Source organism: Lemur catta, chromosome 17 (genome assembly GCF_020740605.2).
Source record: "Lemur catta isolate mLemCat1 chromosome 17, mLemCat1.pri, whole genome shotgun sequence".
Classification (NCBI taxonomy): domain Eukaryota; kingdom Metazoa; phylum Chordata; class Mammalia; order Primates; family Lemuridae; genus Lemur; species Lemur catta.
Window position 1 is genome coordinate 38,354,285 of NC_059144.1, and position 13,872 is coordinate 38,368,156.

Consider the following 13,872-nt stretch of genomic DNA (forward strand, 5'->3'; position numbering starts at 1 on the left):
TAGGGCAGGGGTTGGAGAGGAATGGGAACCAGGAGCTTGTGAAAAAGGACTTGGGAAGACTTTTTGCAAAACATTTTTTTAGTCTTTATTTTTTAAACTTTAGAAAGGTATGATTGCTTTGCCCATTTTTAAAAGAATTTAAGTTCTAAGCGTATTTCTAATCTATTTAAGGAGTGTTTCCCCCATTTAGGAAAAGATGGATTTTGCCTCATTAGCAAGGCCTAATGGGATTCAGCCCTGAGGGAGGCGCAGAAGATTTTGTCATCACCTTTATCAGCATCACTGCAGTTTCTACCCAGGAAGGTTATAAAACAGGGTCAGGTCACCCTTCCCACTTTGCTGGGAAGGACGCTTACTGCATGTGTCAGCTGTCAGTCCCAGGACCTCTCTCTGCATTCCCCCCCCAGTCTCCCGGAGAACAAAGACAGCTGCAGAGGGTAGGGGGTGGGCTGGGGGTGGAGCCCAAGACCCACTGGACTATGGAAACCTTCCCCCTACAAGCAGATGTCAGGATTATTATTGGGGATTTGCATGTGGCAGAGAGAGGACTGGTAAAGCTCCAACAGATGCTTACATCTTGTCCTAAAATTCCTGACTCATTGCCAATAAAAGTTGAAAGTGCTTTCTAGCTCAGAAAGGGAGCTGCTCCTAATTTGAAGAAGATTCCAGAACAGAAGTTCAAGGTCAATTGAAGGTTTTGCAGATAGAGCTGGTGAGCAGGTCTTTAATGGCCTGGAATTCAAAGATACAAACCAGAGAAAGAAGAGATCAAAGCTCTGGTTCTGGGGACACATCAAAAACGAGATCTTGACACATCTCAGTTCTGAACAAGCCAAGCACTTTACTCCCTCTGAGCATCTAAACCAGCCTTGCACTCTGCCTAGAACTCCCTCTCTAAACCTGCTCCTGCTGGCTCCTTCTTCTCATCCTGATCTCAACTTAAATGTTCCCTCTTCAGCAAGGCCTTCTCTGATCACCCAAAATATACCGTCCCTCCAAGCGATCTCTAACACATTCCCTGTTCTCGTTTAGTCTCTTCATAGCCCTGACTAACAACAAATTCTTTCTCATTTGCTTGTTGTCTATGTCTCCCAGTTAGAACGTGCTCTCATGGTACACCCAGACTAAATTGTTTTTTCTCCCCGAATCCCCCGTGCTTACAACCAGTTGCCTGGTACACAGTGAGTGTTCCACCAATATTTGCTCAGTTAATGAAAAAATGAGTAAAAGCTAAACTTGAGATGTCCATGAAATATCTAAGGAGAGATGTGAAGAAGAGAGTTGTCGAGTGGTCAAGTGTGGGAACAATCCAACCTGGAGGTATAGAGTTGGGTATCATTAGAACAAATTCAGTTTTTAAATTCATAAGAATTGATGAAGTCAACAAACAAGGACTTAAAGAAATATTAATAGAGTCAGGCCAGGTGTGGTGGCTCATGCCTGTAATCCTAACACTCTGGGAAGCCAAGGCAGGAGGATCGCTTGAGTTCAGGAGTTCAAGACCAGCCTGAGCAAGAGTGAGATCCCTCGTCTCTACCAAAAAAACAGAAAAAATTAGTCAGGTGTGCTGGCATGTGCCTGTAGTCCCAGCTACTCAGAAGGCTGAGGCAGGAGGATCACTTGAACCCAGGCGTTTAAGGTTGCAGTGAACTACGATGATGCCATTGTACTCTACCCGGGGTGACAAAGTGAGACTCTGTCTCAAAAAAAAAATTTATTTTTAATAAATAAAAAAATAGAGTCTGGGCTCTGAGGAACCCAAAATTCAGAAGTTGGGTGGAGAAAAGGGAACAAAGAGTGAAAGAGACCAGTGAGGTAGAAGGAAAACCAGGAGAAGAAGTTATCCCAGAGGCTAAGACACAAGAGTGTTTCAAGAACAAGGAATTGGCCACCCACATGGATGACTGCCATTGTAATTGACAACACGGAGTCCATTGGGACCTGTAGGAGAGCAGTTTCAGGGCAGGTGTGGGAGCAAAAGCCTGTGGTAAAAAACTGAGGGTTGAATGGGAGGTAACGCAGGAGGATCGTTGAGTGTCAATGACTCTTTCTTGAACTTTGGCTGAGAAGGAGAGTAAATTGGGTGTAGCTATAAGTGGGTATGGGTCAAGGGAAGATTCTTTTTCTGCTGAACTTTTTATTTTGAAAAATTCCAAACCTGCAGAAAAGTTGAAAGAATAGTATGATGCACACCTGTATACCCTTCACTATTTGTTAACGCTTTGCTGCATTTATATCCCAGGCACATATCCATATGTATTCATTTTGGGGTGGTCATTGGACATAAAGTTGCAGATCACCCTAAGTGCATCAGCATGCTTTTCCTAAGAACAAGCCCCATTTTCCCACATGACCTCAATGCCACATCCCACTCAAAGAAATTCAGCAATGAATCCAAGTCATCTAATAAACAGGCCATATTTACATTTCCCCAGCTGTCCAAAAGCATTGTTGGTAACTTTTTTTCTTTTTTTTTTCTGGTCCAAGATCCGATCAAGAGTTACGCATTCCATTTGGTTGTCACGTCTCTGTAGTTTCCTTTAATCAGAAACAACCAGGTCTTTTTTTGTCTTTTATGCCACTGACATTGAAGAGTTTGAGCCAGTTGTCACGTATTCTCGATTTGTCCCACATTCTTGATTTGTCTGATTGTTTCCTCATGTTTGGATTCAAGTTAAACATTTTTGGCAAGAATATCACATAGATGATGTGAGCTCTCAAGGGAGAGTCTTTTTTAAAGGCAGAAAACACTCCGCCTACTTAAATGCTGACAAAAATGATCCAGTAGATCAGGAATGGATGATGGGGACAGAAATCGAAAAAATGAATGAAGTAATGAAGTCTAGAGTTGGCAAGAGGGGTGGGGTCAGGGAATAGGCAAAGAGATTTGGCCTGACTGGGAGCAGACACACATCTTTTGTTGTAATAGACAAGAAGAAGGGGGAGATGTTGTCAAAGAACGTAGTCTCAAATTGGGAGATGAGTGTGTTTGGATCTCATGGCTTTTACTTTCTCAGTGAAATAAGGCAGAATCAGAGAGATATGAAAGAACACTGCATTCAGGGAACAAGAGCAGGATGTCAGGAGAAAAAGCAACAACTAGAAAACAAGAAAGAGTCTTTAGAAATTACAAATGTGATAACTGAAATTTTAAAATTCAAGAGAAATGAACTTTTGCTTCCAGGAAGATGGAGTAGACAATACTTTTCCCTATTTCTTCCTCCTAATTACAACTGAAAAACCCAGAACATTACATATAAAACAAATGCAAGAAGACTCTGCAGGGTAGAGAGAAGAAGACACATGGCCAGGGTCCTGGGGACCCAGAATGACACAGCAGTGACGCTTTTCCTTTTGCCCCATGTATCCCAGACTAGGTGCCCAAGACGTCCACGGCCCAGAAACCCCAACAGGCACAGACAAAATAGCCCCAGGGAAAGCCCACTCTCTTTAGCCAAAGGACTAGGGGAAAAGCAATCTTGCAAGAAAAATTGGAAGATAAAACTATAGAAATTGCCCAGTCTTCAAAAAGAGAGAAAATAGCCAAGAAAAGGAAGGAAGGAAGGAGGGAAGGAAGGAAGGGAGGGAGGGAGAAAAGAGAGAGAGAGAGAAAGAAAGGAAGGAAGGAAGGGAGGGAAGGAAAGAAGAAAGAGAAAGAAAGAAAGAGAGAGAGAAAGAAAGAAAAGAAAAAGAAAAAAAGGCCTGAGGGATCTGTGGGACTGTAACAAAAGATCTGACATTCATTTCATCAGAATCCTGGAAGGAAAGGACAAAGAGGGTGGGGCTGAAAAACTACTCAAAAAATAGTGGCTGAAAACTCCCCAAATTTGGTAAAAGACACGCAGGTATGGATTCAAGAAGCTGTGTGAACCCCAAACAGAATAAAGACAAGGAAATCCACAACAAGCACATCATAGTAAAACTTCAGAAAACTAAAGAAAAAAAAAAAAAAGAGAGAGATTGAGAGCAGCAAGAGAGAAATGACACGTTACCTATAGGTGGGACATGTGGATGACATTATACAAAAATTAACTCAAAATGGGTTGTGGACGTAAACATAAAATAAACTATGATACTTTTAGAAATAAACATAAGAGATTTAGGGCTTACATTTGATACCAAAATCATTATTTATAAAAAGAAAAATTAGTAAAGTGGACTTCAAAATTAAAAATTTTTTGGTCTGTGAATGACTCTGTTGAGAGGATGGAAACACAAGCTGTAGACTAGGAGATAATATTTGCAAACCACTTATCCAGCAAAGGACTCGTGTCCAGAAAACACAAAGACTTCTTCTCTCTCTCTCTCTCTCTCTCTCATATTTCTCTTGGTCCTTGTGCCTTTCGCCACGGGATGACACAACAAGAAGGTCCTTGCCAGAGGTGGCCCCTCAATCTTGGACTTCCCAGACTCCAGACCATGAGCCAAATAAATCTCTTTTCTTTGTAAAAAATAATAATAGTAAGAAGAAGAATTCTCAAACCTCAACAGTATGAAAACAAGCTATTCAATTACAAAATAGGCAAAAAATATGACGGGACGTTTCTCTGAAGAGGATAGAGGGATAGCAAGTAAATACATGAAAAGAGGCTCCACATTATCAGCCATCAGGGAAGTGCAACTCGACACCACTGTGAGATAGCACTGCACAGCTATCAGAATGGCTAAAATGCGAAATAGGAACAATGCTGAATGCTGGTGGGGTGTGGAGAAAACAGATCCCTCATACGTTCCTGATGGGAATGTAAATGGAACAGCCAGCCCAGAAAACAGTTTGGCAGTTTCTTTAAAAAATGTAAGCATGAACTCCCATATGGTCCAGCAACTGCAATTATCCCAGAGAATAAAAACTTATGTTCATCCTGTTCCTTTTGTCAAAAGATAAATAAGATTAAAATATAAGTTTAAAAACTTTTTTAAAAATATTAAAGTTCTGTTTTAAATTATTTTAAAAATGAATTTATACAAATAATCTTTTTAAATTAAAAAAAAAAAACTTATGTTCAGACATGAGCTTGTACATGAATGCTTATAGCAGCCTTATGCATAATAGCCAAAACTAGAAACAAACCTAATTCCTTTAATGGGCAACGGTTTAAGAAACAACAGTACCTCCATACCATGGAATACTACTCAGCACTAAAAAGGAACAAACTACTGATACCAGCAATAACCTGGTAGAATTTCCAGAGAATTATGCTAAGTGAAAAAAAAAAGCAGTCACCAAAGGTGACATACTCTGTGAATCCATTCTTGAAATGACAAAGTCATGGACTGAATCAAGAAGGGTGTGGCTGCTGGTGGGAAGTGTGTCCGTGAACAAGCACCAGGAGAGGAGATCCTTGTGGCGACAGAGGTGTCGTGTGCCTGGACTGTGTCAGTGTCAGAATCGTGGTTATGATATTGTCCTATACCATAGCGGGGAGGGCACACGGGATCGCTGTATTTTTTTTCTTACAACTGCATGTGAATCTAGTATATTTATCTTGAAAAAGAACGTTTAATTGAAAAAAAATTGAATAGAAGCATTAAAACATAAAGTCAATGACATTTTCCAAAAGTAGAACAGCAACAAAAAATAATAAGGTGGAAACCAGGAAATAAAATTTAAGAAAGATACAGCATCGATTCAGGTGGTCTGACACTGCCATGGTTAATCTTAGGTTCTAACTTTGTTGGGCTAAGTGATGCCCAGTGGCAAACCATTATTTCTGGGTGTGCCCGTGAGTGGCATTTAAATCAGTGAACTAAATAAGCCAGATCTGCCCTCACCGATGTGGGTGGGCACCATCCGATTCATTGAGGACCGGAATAGAATAAAAAGACGGAGGAAAGGCAAATTCATTCTCTCTGTTAGACATTGATCTTCTCCCGCCCTTGGACACCAGGCTCCTGGTTCTCAGGGTTTCAGACTCAGACTGAATTATATTAACACCACCGGCTTCCCAGGGTCTCCAGCTTGCAGTTAGCAGCTCATGGTACTTCTCAGGCTCCATAACCACATGAGCCAATTCCCATAATAAATCCATCTATCTCTCTCTTTCTCTCCCTCTAAATATATTTTTAAATATATATATATATGATAGAGATGTCATAGTGGTTCTGTTTCTCTGGAGAACCCTGAATAATGTAGTACAGACATCTAATTAAGAAGAGTTCCAAGAAGGAACAGAGAGAACCGCAGGGAAGAAAAATACCAAGGAAATAATACAATAAAACTATCAGAATGAAAGAAAATGATTTCCCACATTGAAAGACCCATATAAAGGTAAATCATCATGAAATATCAGAACCGTAGGGTCAAAGAACACAGGGGAGAAAAACTAAAAGGGACTTTGGGGCTTCTTTGGTGTAAGTTACATAACTTTCCGCTTCCCTCCCTGCAGGATTCAGTTGTCTCCTGTCTCCCGAGTCCACCTGCCTTCCAGCTCCACCCTCTTTATCTTTATAGGGTTTTGCCTCCTTTTACTGTCATTTTAACCAAGATTCAGGAGGGAGCTGAGACAGATACTTGTGCTCAATCTACCCTCTTAACTCGGAAGTCAGGCGCTAGAATTTTACCCTATGTTTGAATCCGAAATCCAAATTCTGTCTTCTGCCCTGGTCACCTTGCAAAGGGCTCGTATGCAATCAACCAATCGACAGGCCCTCTCCCGCCTCGGGCTGCAAGTAGGGCCAGGGCAGGCGGCTCTTTTCATGTGAGTTTGCCCTTGGGGTTCATTTAATCCGTGTGTCACCTGCATAGCAGAGTGGGTGGTGGGTGGCCGGTGTCCCTCTGTTAGGAAGTAGGGAGGAGCTGGGAAAACTGCTTGTGCCTGCCTTCAACCACCCTTGCTGACATGTTAGTTTTTAAAATTATACAAGTAATATTTGAATAATATCACAAAAATTAAATCATTACAAAAGCTTCCTTCTTTACCCACCATTCCCAATACCAGCGGCATAAATTTCCAGTCTTTTTCTACATATTTTCATAGATATTTATGTACCCATAGAAAATACAGAGTGTTGTTTTATTGTGGATTTTTTTTCTTTTTCCATTTAACACATGAGAAAACTGTGTATTATATTGCAGCTTGCTTCTTTTCCCCATTCGATATTGTGTGATAGCCACCTTCCCATGTCAGGATTTACAAATCACCCATCTTCATTTTGCACCATGACATGGAGTTTCTAGTACAGACATGACATGTTTTTATAATCATTCTTCTAGTGATAGATGTTTAGGTTCTTTCCAGGGTTTTTTGCAAGTGGTGCGCAGTGCAACACCACTCAAAGTCTATGCTACAATGCCAGGGACTGGCCAACAGGAGCTGTTTATTAGCAGTCTACGACAAGATAAGAATAGAAATTGGTAAGTATTGAGAAACTTTCATAGCAATTTGGCAGGGTAATGTTATGTCGAACCTCGCAATAAAAATTGGAGTGATTTTAGTTTTTAAATTCTCATTTCTGGCCAGGCATGGTGGCTGACACCTGTAATCCTAGCACTCTGCGAGGCCAAGGCGGGAGGATTGTTTGAGCTCAGGAGTTCGAGACCAGCCTGAGCAAGAGCGAGACCCCATCTCTACTAGAAATAGAAAGAAATTATCTGGACAACTAAAAATATATATAGAAAAAATTAGCCGGGCAAGGTGCCACATGCCTGTAGTCCCAGCTGCTCGGGAGGCTGAGGCAGGAGGATTACTTAAGCCCAGGAGTTTGAGGTTGCTGTGAGCTAGGCTGACGCCCGGCACTCTAGCCAGGGCAACAGAGTAAGACTCTGTCTCAAATAAAATAAAATAAACCAACAAACTAAATTTTCATTTCCCCGGTAATTCATTTTTACTGTAAAAGTAAAAACGGACATATTTACAACAGATTGGAAATAAAAACTGGACCTGTCCCCAGATTGCTGGGAAGTGCTCCTTTTGTAAACAACCTTACGCATATCTCCTTATTCTCATGTTAGCATCTCTCTGCTGTAGATCTAAAGAAGGGATTCTCTGGGGCAGAGGACGTAGACATCTTTTATTGTAATTCACAGTGCCAACTTGCCCCCCAAAGGGCTAGGCTCCCACCATCACTGCGTTCCTGAATACCAGTGAGGTGGAGCTTCTTTTTACATGCTTGTTATCCATTCATATGTCTCCTGAAGCCAACCTCAAACAAAGGAAATCCATCAAGGCCTGGGTTGTGACAATTATTTTGCAGCCTCATCTGGTTTGAACTTCCCTGCAGTCCTAGGAGGTGGACCAGGCAGGGGTAACTTCCTCTTTAAACATCCCAGTTCCTCCTGTGGGAAACTGAAGCTGAGGCTGCCCCCAGGCTACATGCACTTGTATTTATTGGCAGGACCAGGCTGGGCCCAGGTGGCCTAGCCCAGATTTCCCTCCACAGACTCATGACAATGGCCCAAGCCCAAAAGTTCACCAGGAGAACAGGTTGGGACTATCTGGTGGGGTGAGCGGGGAGTTAAAATAAGGGCCAAGAACTAGATCTGGGAGGTCAGGAAGGGGAAGAGGGCACTGTGAAAACTGGGTCACCCCCTGGTGTATCTAAGCACTGGGAATGTCCATCTTCTGGAGGTGGCAGCAGAGCCTGGGACCAGGGAGATAAACAGACTCTCTGTCAGCTCAACAGTCTAAGCAAAGAAGCCTGGAGTTTCTCTTGTCTATTCGCCTAATCTTTTAACACAGTTTATTGGTGGAGTTGATATAACTCAACCTCCTGAAATAACACAAGGGCTTATCCCTGTCCAGTGTAAACAATGAACTTGCAACTACCGAGACATTAGGCTAAACCATCACTCATTCTGCTTGGGTGTGCCTTTGTGCAAATACTCACCCTGCCAAGCCTGAGAGGCCATTTCCGGGAACAACCTGTGGTAATGGCTGGTCACCTCATGGCAAGCAAGCAGGTGGCAGAGGAGGAACATGCCATGAGAAGTGGGACAAAGGAGATTCCAGAGTTGGGTGGAGACTTAGAGCCATCTAACCCAGCTCTTACCCAAATTCACAGGTTCAGGTACCAGGTCTCAGTAGTTTCTAGACTCCAGATATGTCCCTTAGCTTTCCTGTACCTCGGTTTCTTCGCTTGTAAAATGGGGCTCTCTGCCTGCGTTGGCTGCTGTTGGTGTCACTCCTGTAGCCTGAAGGCCCTTCCCATTCCCAAGCACAACTTTGCCTGCATGCTTAGAAGTGTTAGAGAATTAACACACCCAAGAGCAGCACTCGACCATACACTACCAGGAGCAAGTATATAAATTTCCCAAGTCCTGAGGAGCAGGATATTCAGAGTTCTATGCTGTCTCCCAGGGTTCTCCAGCCAGACTGAGCTCCAGTTGCCCATAGTGACAATGTGCTTGACAATACACCCTGTACCAGCCGCCTTCCCTTCCCTGGTTCACTTCCCCACACATCCCTGGGATCACCTCCCATATAAAATACTTGAATCCTCAGGGTCAGCATCTGGGGAAACCCAAAGCTAAGAAACTTCCCAACTTTCTCACCTTGCTGTTGTTAAGATCAGGTGAAACTCTCGGACTAAGGTCAAGGTTATCATGAAATCTGGGCAGTATTCCATATACCAGGCAAAGGGAGCTGCAGGTCAATCCGAATTGGGTATTCCGGAGCTTTTGAACACAAGGTTCTTACGTGGAGACTTGAGGTGGAATGAACACAGCCGTAACAGACAGTAGAGTTGGAGCCTACTGGGTCCTGCCTGGTTTTAAATGCTCCCAACACAACAATCACAACCACTAATTTCCAATTTCCAAAGAACCAGCTCTGCCAACACAACAGTCAACTAAGGAATATGTTCTGAGAATAATCCGGCTCATAACTGATATCAAGCAGATGTAATCTGTGGCTCTAGTAGCTCACAGTCTACACAGAACACAAAGAGAATATCTAACGATTATTAACTCGGCAAAACCAGCAGCAAATCCTTGAACATTGTGTGGAACCAGAAGAAGATGGGGGTTTGTTGAAACAACACAGGAGACCTGAAGGAGCTCCCAATGGCCAAGGTTGAACAGTAAGAAAAATAATGATAGGATCAGACTATAAGCTATAGAATAAAAAAAATCCAGGAGTCCATACTGTTATAAATAAATTTTTGATCAAATAAATAAAGTGACAGCTCTTCCTTGTAAGGAGAATCTAATCACTCAATGTGGAAGGAAGGAGGGAAGAAGAAAATCAGCATTAGGCAAACACCACAGTGGTGATTGTTGCAGACAAGATCTGCTGGTAGATGCTAGAATTGGTGGAAGATTGGAGGAGAAAAGGGACTTGCAAAACCTTAAGGTATCTCTCCCAGGAGGTTTGTTGACAAGGCAGGGATTGGGGGATAGATAACACATTACAGAAGAAAAGCCCCTTGGAGACCAGGCAACCAGGGCCATCATTGCAGAAGTTAAGACACCAATGCCACGCACCCATGACATGGTGCATGACCTGCACTCAAGCACGAGAGGACCAAGCCATGCCTGGACTGAGGGACGTCTGCAAAGCAATTGACCTATACTCTTCATGGGTATCCAGGTCTTAAAAGACAAGGAATGACCAAGGAACCGTTGCAGACACCAGGAGACCAGAGAGAAAAATCTAAATGCAAACGTGGGATCCCGGAGCAAGAAAAGAACATTAGTGGGAAAACTTAGTGAAGTGTGTGCAGGGCCTTCAGTTTGATTAAGGATGTTGCGCCAAGGTCAATCTCCCAGTTCTGATCACTGTACCGTGGTTTTGCAAAATTGAGGGAGACTGGAGGAGAGACAGAGGGACATCCTCTGTCCCAGACTTGCAATTTTCTACTACCTGGGCTACTTTTCTAAAAGTAGGCCGAAATATAAAGTTCTCTTTAAAAAGCCTCAAATGTCCAGTTTTCCAGCAGTGTCTTTATTAGAAAAGGAGCAGTTAGCACACTGTGTTGGTGTGAGCAATGCTCAAAATGGAGGCAGCAAATCTCAAGATATTTTGCAATGTGGGAGTAGGAGGTAAGGCTGAAGCATCATCCCTCTAAAGCCCCAGGATCGGGAGGAGACAACATTTATGAACTCCATCTGAACCGATTTGGCAGAAAAATGTCCAGTGACCTGTCTGAGGACTGGTCACACATTTCTCAATAGCCGTAGGAGCTCCATGTTCCCAATTCAGGTCTCCCAGGCCCACGCTCTGGCATCAGCCAACGCCAGGAACTGATTTCATGGAAAACGATGTGCACATCTGTCTCAAACCTCATGACCATTCACCACAACCTCTTTATAGCTGGTTCTATTGGATCAGAAGACCATGCTGCAGCCAGGAGTATTTTTGGCATATTTAGAATGCTCTGAGCACCCCAGTTTTAGCCTGAAGGCCAGATATGCTATGTTTGGAGCCAGAGGACCAGGTTGAAGTGTTTCTGAAGGGAAGTGGAGTCAAGAGTGAAATAAGAAACCTCTTGTGAGTCCCAGGGACAGAGAGAGGCCGCCTGCCTGGTGAGCTCCCTGCAAGGAAGAGGCAGCCCCCTCGGAAATGCCGGGAAGCGGGGACAAAGCAAGGAGCGAGGTCGGCCTCGTCTGCTCCTGCCCTTTAAGCAAATACCAGGCTGTTCGAGGGAAGGAATAAATATTGACAGAGGTGAGAAGCAGCAACAAGGCCAGGTGGCCAAGGCCCCAGAGGGAGCCCGGCCTAGACAGGGCCTCCCAGGGGAGCGCCAAGGAAACCACAGGCCCCTGAGCTCCCCTCCCCAGGGGCCATTTCGGCGATGCTGCAGGACCCTGGGGACCGTGAGTCAGGCCACCAGGATGGTGAGCCAAGCCAGGGGCTCGGTTGCTCGTCTTTGGCAACAGTGTGGCCTAGAGGGGCCACACCTAATCTCTGGCCAGTGCTGTGGCCGGAAGGCCCTGGGTAAACATCCGTCCTGCTCCAGCAGGGCACCTTCTGGACTCCCTGGTACAAAGGGCCTGCTGGCACTCTCAGGGGGAGCTTCTCAAAGTGTGGGTGCAGGGCCCTCAGTAGAGGCCCCTGAGGTGCTGGATAAAAGGGCACATTCCTGAGCCCCATCTGCCCCACGACTGCCCCTGGAGAGCAGGGATCAAGCCCAGGAAGGTGTATTTGTACGACCTTCCCAGGAGATCGTGACACCTGCTAGGTAGGGGGCCCATTGGACCCATTAAGCAGGAGAGAACACTGAGGCACAGAGAGGGGAACAACCTTCTTTAGTCACACAAGGAGTGAGGGACAGTGAGGGCGAGTCCGGGAGCTCTGGGCTGGAGTGAACAGTCAGAGCTGCTTCTGTCCCCTAGGCTGGAAGCTCTCTAATCTGCCCCATAGCTTCCACCCAGAGTTGTCTGGATGACCCCTCTGGATCACAGGGGCTCAATTCACTTCCCACGAGAAGGCTCCTCGACCCCTCCCCTACAGCCTGGGGGTGGCCCTGCCTGTCCCCTGGCCCACAGCCCCCAGCTTGCCATTGGCCCGGCACTGGTGCACTGGAGTACGTGTGACTAACCAGTGTGGCACTGGCAGGCAGTGGGTGCAGGGGGCACAGGGGCTCGAGGGGTGCCATCAGGAATCTCTTCCACCACCTCAGTCCTGCCTGGCCCTGCACGGCCCCTGGCCACACCCCACTGCCCCACTCCCACCCTGCAGCTCTGACAGGGTAGGAGCTCATCCCCAAGTCCCTGGGCTGGGTCCTGTGCCTGTCTGTGAACCAGTCACTGCAGCCGGCGGGGAAGAAGGCTCTCCTGGGCTGGACCTGAGTGCTCAAGTGCTCCAGCCACAGCTGCATGCAGAGGCTGAGTCAGCATGCAGGAGGGCAGGGACTGGGGACGGAGGAGAGGCACCCCACGGAGAATGGGGGATTCCACCAACAGGCAGGGGGGCTGTGCAGGCAAAACCCAGCACCTGTCCACTCCAGCCCACCCCACTCTTCTGACCTGCCCAGGGCTGCTCTGGTGAGCAGAAAGTCCTTCCAAATCCAGTGAAATCCCTGTCTCTCCTCTCCCATCACGCCTGGTTCTGCCTCTTCCTGAGTTCTCTTGGTGGCCCTGAAGGGGCTTGCTGGCGGCTCTCCTGTCCTCCACCAGCCACGGAAACCCCACTCCCTTCACGGTGGTGTATCCCTGGTCCCACTCTTACTTCATCTGCCCAGCTTCCACGTCCTGGGTTCCAGACGCCTGCCCCGCCGCTGCCTGCCCAGCCCCAGACACCCCTGTCCCTGACGCATGGACGACCCCCTGCGCAATCCCTCTAATGGCTCCTCATCACCTGCCATCCAAAATATCACTCTGGTGTTGGAGACTCGTCTAAATCAGAACCCAAAATGCTACCAGCACTTAGTTAGTATTTCGCAAGCCTATTCTGATGATTCATGATTTCAAAAATGTAAATATCTCCAAATTCTCTGACTGTCCTACAGACAGATCTTACCTGTGGCCACACTTTTCTTTTACTTTCTTCCTCCCTGAGATAAAGAAGATACCGCCTGAAAAAGCATTTGAGTGTATATGTGTGTGTGCACGTTTGTGTGCGTGCATGTAGGCTGGGGGTGTGGATTCACGCACTCGTGTGCAGGACAAAAGCCTGGAGGGACATTTGGGCATATCACTTCTGGGTCCTACCACTGCAGAGACTTTATTTGCTTTTTCGTGTTTTCCACCTTAACATGCCATTTTGGACCGACTTCCAAGCCCACCTGGCTGAGGGGCTTTGCCCACACAGGCACCTGAGCACAAGGCCAGAGCTTTCAGAGAGCTGCTAGCTCCAAGAGAGCAGGATCTGAGCCACCGCAGGAGAGCTGCCTAGAAAAGCCACAACTGTTGCCTCTGGCTACACCATGGAAGTCCTGAGGTATGAACTCTTCTGCAGAAACGGGGCTCCTGGAATCAGCCCCCAGACCAAGGGC